We start from the raw sequence: 7315 nt of genomic DNA on the forward strand, positions 1-7315 counted from the left end.
CATAAACTTACATTTTTCTGAAATAAAGAGAACAATTGTGAATTCTGCTATGAAGTGGAACTAGAAAATATACATACACAGTGCATGGAAAGAGGGAAAATAGGTGAATATTTTGGAATCTGATCACAGTGCTGTGTATTTGAAGGCTACCATGCCTTACTATACATCTGTAAGAGATGCAGTTTGCTGTACACCAGGGAAGCATTTTGTTGCTGTTGTAAAAAGTAAAATTCTGGCACATTAAAACCAGGGTTAAAGATCAGTGGTTGTATTTTTCAAACTACGCATTCTGATCTCTCTCCCTCGCACTGCCTTCTCCAGCAAGCAAGACGACTTCCCTGGTTGATAGCTTTAACAATTAACGGAGCAATAGAAAGCAAAAAAGAAATTTAACTTTGTTAACAGTGATCTTCATTGTTTGTAAATGTGTCCGATGCTAAAAGGATTGCAGATAGTCAGCTTCTAAAATAAATAGAGTAAAATTCCTATGAAGCACTTTGAGACGTCTCAACAACATAGAATCATAGAATCTTAGAATATTACAGCACAGAAGGAGGCCGGCTCTTTGGAAGAGCAACACAATCAGTACCACTCCCCCGCTCTTGCTCCACATCCTTGCATATTTTTCCTTTTCAAGAACCTATCAAATTTTCTTGTGAAAGTTGTTATTGAATCTATTTCCACCACCCTTTATAGCCAGTGCATTCCAGACCTGATAAGACCTTATGTCAAAATACAAGGATTATTATTATTACAGTAAATTCCTGATAACTCAACCCTGTTTTAACTTATCACTACCACTTAAGTCACCATGTTCCCATTTTCAGACCATGCCTACAGTTATCTCCCCCAATTCGGCATCAGGCTTCACCACTGTTAAGCACTTCGAGACACTACCCCACGTGAAGGGCGCTCTATAAATGCAAGTTGTTGTCGGGGTCAATACCCCAGCCACATTTATTTATGTATCTATACATATGCCTGACTCACCACTCCGGATAATTTGTCACTGAGCTCTTTGCCCTTGGGGTGACAAGTTATCAGGAGTTTACTGGATTATATTATTCTCTATTTAAACCAATCGGGCCAGGAACCTTAACTTGTCCTCCAGCATTTCTATTTCAACCATGTACAGATGTTAGCGAAAGTTAGTGTTAGTGAAACCTCTGTGTGTATAGCTCTCTGAAATGACCAGATGAAAGGTGGGGAAACATAAATCCAAGACAGTGCTGGAGGCTTGAACTCCTTATTTTATTATGTCAGGCTCTCTGAATATATTTATTCAGATAAGATGAGTCTGCTTTGAGGAGACAATATGTTCAGCTCCACCAAATCAAGTGTTGCCTCATGCAGTGAAATGCTGGTTGCATGATGTGGTGGTATCGAGAGGCGTGAATATAATGTCTCTCGGAACAACTGATGCTTATCAGGGAAGGGGGGAAACAAAAAACTCTTTGAAACCCTATCCAGAACTGTAGGGAGTCACGGTAGCAGAAACCACCCACATTGCATGTGAGAATGTAGCAAACTCATCCATGGTTTCCTTTAGAGGCTGGATTGTTATCTATTCATGTGCTTGCCCAAACACGTTTGCTCCTTTCTGTGTAAAATGTTGAATGTTATAAGTTAAATTTATTCTTGGGTCCTCGTTCTTCCTTTGCAGTGAGTAAACAGGCACATCCCAAACAGCTAATGTACTTCATGAATCTTTTATGAAAGCTCTCCCTAGCCTAGAAAAGAGAGTCGCCATTGTGCTTTCAACTATAGGCTGCCTGTCAACTTGGCTTAAAGATCTCATCACACTATTCAAAAAGAGAAGGAAGTTTCTCCCGCTATTTTGGCTAACCATTTGCCAAGTAAGATAGTCATTCACCTAATGGCTATTTGTAGTGTCTTGCAGTGCTGTTGCTTTTACTACTATTAATAATCATAATAATAATTCTTGTATTTGATATATCGTCTTTCACATCAGATGGATATTAAATTTATTATAATAATAATAATCTTGCATTTGATATTATGTAGAGATTGTGCAGTTTGCAGATGAACACAGTAGCCAATCTGCACACACCAAGGAACCACAAACAACAATGACCCCAATTTCATCTGGGGAATAAAATTCCACACAAGCCTCTATCTTTCCTAATGCCCCTACGTTCCTCTTTCCCTCGTTTTTTTCCTTTATACACTTTGATGCCTTTTGCTCAGACTATGAGTTCTACATTCCTGCCACACTCTGCGCAAGCTTGTAAAGTTTGGGGTTTGTGGTAAATGACCTACATTAACTCTGGCCATTACAATTAGAGATATGAATTGTGGATTTCTTTTCTTTGAAAAAATGTGTGGTGACCAATTGTGATGAAGGGTGTCAGCTTGAATCCTCCGTCACGTCCTCCTGACGTGAAAGGCGCTCTATAAATGGAATCTTGTTGTTGTTGTTGTTGAATGAATGAACCTTTGCTGCAGGTGTAGGGTCTTCTGTTCAGCAGGTTCCTCATTGCTTACAACCAATGCTGGCAGATGGATGGCCAGATAATAATAAGAATAGAAATAATAATCCTTCTATTAATATAGCACCTTATCGCGTCTTTGAGACACCTCAAAGCGCTTCACAGCATATGCTGTAATGTGAATCGACTGCATATTTGTGGCCGAAATGTGGCAGCCAATTGTACACAGCAGTGTCCCACAAACAGTCATGGATTGAGTGAACACATTTTTTTAAAGGTATTATTACCCCCTGGAAAAGTGATCCGCCAATCGACTCACAACCAGGTTCCTACTTACTGCTGGGTAAACAGAGGCGTGTGGAGTAAGGAAACTTGTCCAACTTTTCACCCTGCCTGGGAATCAAACCCAGGTTCTCTCACTTGCGAGGCAAGTGCTCTAACCATTATGCCACAGGAGTCAGATTGTGTCAGAGGTGTGTGCTATCAGGGCTTTCAACTACATAAAAATGGAACACCTGGTCAACCCACACCTGTGTATTTCTGCCACACACCAAGAACTTCTTAATGCAGCTTTGCGCCAGTACAATTTGTTTAAACCAAAAAGGAGTGTGGGGGAAACTCCCAACAATTACTGTTCAGGCTGTAGTACAGGTTACTCTTCTCACGATCTTGTCAATTAGGAGCTTTTGTCCTCAGAATCATTTATTTCCTTTTTCCTCCAATTTTCAGTTCAAATAGCAACCGTGCATGGCAAAGGGAGCAGTTTTGCTGAATTGCAGCTATTTTGTGGTTGGACTGTTTTGTCTGGCATCTGTTTCCTCCCAACTTTCATCTTAATGTCGGTTATTTCTGCCATCTCCTAATAATAATAATCCTTGAATTTGATATAGCGCCTTATCACGTCTTCGAGACGTCTTCACAGAATATATTGTAAAGTAAATTGACTGTTTATTTTTGTGGGCGAAACGCGACAGCCAATTACGCACAGCAGCGTCCCACACACAGTGGTGGATTGAGCGTCCAAATTATTATGTTTTTTTTGTTTTGGAGGGATTAATACCCTTGGAAAAGCGATCTGCCAATCTACTAACAACTGGGATCCTATTTACTGCTAGGTAAGCAGAGGCATGTGGAGTAAGGAAACTTGCCCAATGACTCAACCTGCCAGGAATCAAACCCAGGTCCTCTCACTTGTGAGGCGAGTGCTCTAATGTCTCCCTTATTCCTATGGGATGAATGCTGCACATCCATTGAGTGGAGGACGCTGGTGGTAGATTGGGATGCCATCAACTTCCAGACCTCTACCTGTACCACCAATTAATAATTATGATAATAGTAATAATAATTCTCACATTTGATATAGCACCTTATCACATTGTTGAGTCGTCTCAAAGTGCTTCACAATTTTTTTGAAGAGATGACTGCGGGGGTTGATGAGGGAAATGCAGTGGACGTTATTTACATGGATTTCAAAAAGGCTTTTGACACAGTACCGCATAAGAGATTAATAAAAAAATTAGAGGCCCACGGTATTAAGGGGACAGTGGCAGTTTGGATTAAGAACTGGCTGAGTGACAGAAAGCAGAGGGTGGTGGTTAATGGGTGTTTCTCGAAATGGAAGGAGGTGTGTAGCGGTGCCCCCAGGGATCGGCATTGGGACCACTGCTCTTTCTAATATATATTAATGATCTGGACTTGGGCAGATGACACAAAGTTAGATAGGGTAGTAAATAATGAGGAGGACTGTAACCAACTGCAAGCAGACATACACAGAATGGTGGAATGGGCTGACATGTGGCAGATGGATTTCAATGTGGATAAGTGTGAGGTGATACACTTAGGTAGGAAAAATGATAGGAGGCAATATAGACTTGGTAGCTCAATCTTAAGGGGGGTGAACGTACAGAGAGATCTGGGTGTTCAAGTAAGCGAATCATTAAAGGTAGTGGGGCAGGTAGATAAGGCAGTAAAAAAGGCATTTGGTGTACTGAGCTTTATTAGTAGGGGCATAGAGTATAAGAGTAGGGAGGTTATGGTTAATCTGTACAAAACACTGGTTAGGCCTCAGCTGGAGTACTGCGTCCAGTTCTGGGCACCTTACTTCAGGAAGGACATTAAGGCACTGGAAAGGGTGCAGAGGAGATTCACGAGAATGATACCAGGAATGGGGAAGCTTAGCTATGAGGACAGGCTGGAGAAGTTAGGACTTTTCCCATTAGAGCAGAGAAGGTTACGCGGGGACCTGATAGAGGTCTTCAAGATCATGAAAGGTTTCGACAGGCGAGATAGGGAAAAGCTGTTTCCGCTGGTAGGTGTGTCTGTGACTCGTGGTCACAGTCTTAAGATATCTACCAAAAGAAGCAGAGGGGAGGTTAGAAGAAATTTTTTCACTCAGCGAGTTGTTCGAATTTGGAATGATCTGCCTGAAAGGGTAGTGAAGTCCGATTCGATAACAGCTTTTAAGAGAGAACTGGATAGGTATCTGGGGAAGACGGGTTTGCAGGGTTATGGGGAGAAAGCTGGTGATTGGGGTTAGTGAAAGTGACTTGCTCTGTCAAAGAGCCGGCACAGACTCGATGGGCCAAATGGCCCCTTTCTGTGCCGTAACATTCTATGAATCTATGAAGATATACTGAAAAGTGGATTGACTGTGTACTTTGTGGGCGAATCATGGTCACCAGTTGTGCAGAGCAATGTCCCACAAACAGCCATGGAGTGAGTGACTAATTTTATTTGGGGGATTGATGGCCAGGACACTGGGAAAAACTCCCATCTCTTTTCAAAATGTGGGATAGGATCTTTAGCATCACCTGAACAGGCAGAAGGGACATCTCACCTAAAGGACAGCATCTCGAACAATGCAACACCCCCCACCAGCACTGCATTGGAGTTTCGGTTTAGATTCCGAGTTTCTCCATGGGGCTAGAACCCACAACTTGCTGACTCAAAGGCGAGAGAGGTGAGAGGTGAGCCAGGCTATAATGTAGAAGAAAGTGAGGTTCAGATTACTCCTCATCTGGTTTGTTTCTGTTTCAACCTTAAGTGTCTGCTTAATTCATTTGGTAACACTCTTGCTGTTCTTTCCCTGAAGAAAAGGGAGTTATTCCAAGATTCTGACTAGTTTCTCCCTCATCCAGATGACTCCCAAGTAATAGACTCATTGATCTTTCTTCTCATTCGTGTTTGTAGGATGTTGGTTGTAGCATTTGCTTATGTAACCATCACAACAATAATAATGTAATGATAATAGTCAGGACATAGGGAGAAACACATTTCTCTTTTTGAATAGTGCCTTAGCATCTTTAAGGTCCAGCTAAATGGGAGAACAAGTAGCCCAATAATAATAATCCTTGCATTTGATATAGTGCCCTATCACGTCTTTGTGATGTCTCAAAGCGTTTCACAGAATATACTGTAAAGTGAATTGATTGTATATTTTGTAGCCGAAACGTGGCAGCCAATTGCGCACAGCAGTGTCCCACAGACAGTTGAGGATTGAAGAGACTAATTTTTTTTTAAGGAATTATTACCCCGGGAAAGTGATCCATTAATCGTGTAACAACCGGTTCCTAATTACTGTTAGATAAACAGAGGAGTGTGAAATAAGGAAACTTGTCTAAAATTTCTCCCTGCTGGGACTCGAACCCAGATCTAATCATTTGAGAGGCGAGTGCTCTAACCACTGAGCTGGAGAACAAACAATATACTGCACCTCAATTACTGCACTGGGGGATCAGCCCAGACTGTGCTCAAAGTCCCAACGTGGAGTTTGAACCTACAATCTTCTGTTTCAGAGGCGAGAGTACCACCAATTGAGCCAGTCTAATACCTAAGTGGAAGGTAATCACTTTTTTGACATGCGACTCTAAATCCGATGTAAATACTATACTATAAATACGATGCTATAGTATTTTGACCTACGTGTTACCTCTCCCAGACTGAAATCAGAGAGTACAGTTCTGTACTAAGACCTGTTTTTGTTCTCCATGTATATAAATGATTTGTATATGGATGTGGGCATAGAAATGTTATCAAAAGGCGCAGAAGACACTACATTAGGAGGCATGAAAACATTTAGAGGCACAGTGGAGAGAACAGGAGACTGGAGATGGGGATGAGTAGACTAAGCAAATAATGTGACAAAATAACAAATATAATCAACCCTGAATTGCTACAGACATGCCTGTTCTTTTACCAATTGATCCATCCTTCCAGCCACCAAAATGTATCTTCACTTAATAATAAAATAATAATAACAAAACTTAATAACAAAATAATAATAATAATAAACTTTACATTTCGTATAGCACCTTTCACATAAAGAGGGAGTCTCAAAATGCTTTACAGGATCTAAGTGTAATGGAGTTGCCCATAACACAGAAACTGCCCTGGTCAAGGTCACCAATGACATTTTGACCATCTGCGACCAGGGCTCCCTCTGCCTCCTCGTCCTTCTCGACTTATCGGCAGCATTCGATACGGTCGACCACGCTATCCTCCTCCACCGCTTGTCCTCCCACCTCAACCTTCAAGGCCCTGTCTTTGAATGGTTTAGGTCGTACCTCTCCCACCGTCTTTATTTTGTTTCCACAAGCGGCTTTTCCTCCAGCCTCTGCACTGTCTCGTGTGGTGTCCCTCAGGGCTCTGTCCTCGTTCCCCTACTCTTCACCCTCTATATGCTCCCCCTGTGGTGACATCATCCGCAGACATGGGGTTAACTTCCACATGTATGCGGATGACACCCAACTCTACCTTTCCTCCTCTACCCTCAACTCCACGACCACCGATGTCCTGACAGTCTGCCTGTCCGACATCGAGTCCTGGACGAGAGACAACTTTCTTCAGCTCAATGTGCGCAAAACTGA

The sequence above is a fragment of the Callorhinchus milii genome, unplaced genomic scaffold (assembly GCF_018977255.1).
Source record: "Callorhinchus milii isolate IMCB2004 unplaced genomic scaffold, IMCB_Cmil_1.0 Scaffold1, whole genome shotgun sequence".
NCBI classification, from domain to species: Eukaryota; Metazoa; Chordata; class Chondrichthyes; order Chimaeriformes; family Callorhinchidae; genus Callorhinchus; species Callorhinchus milii.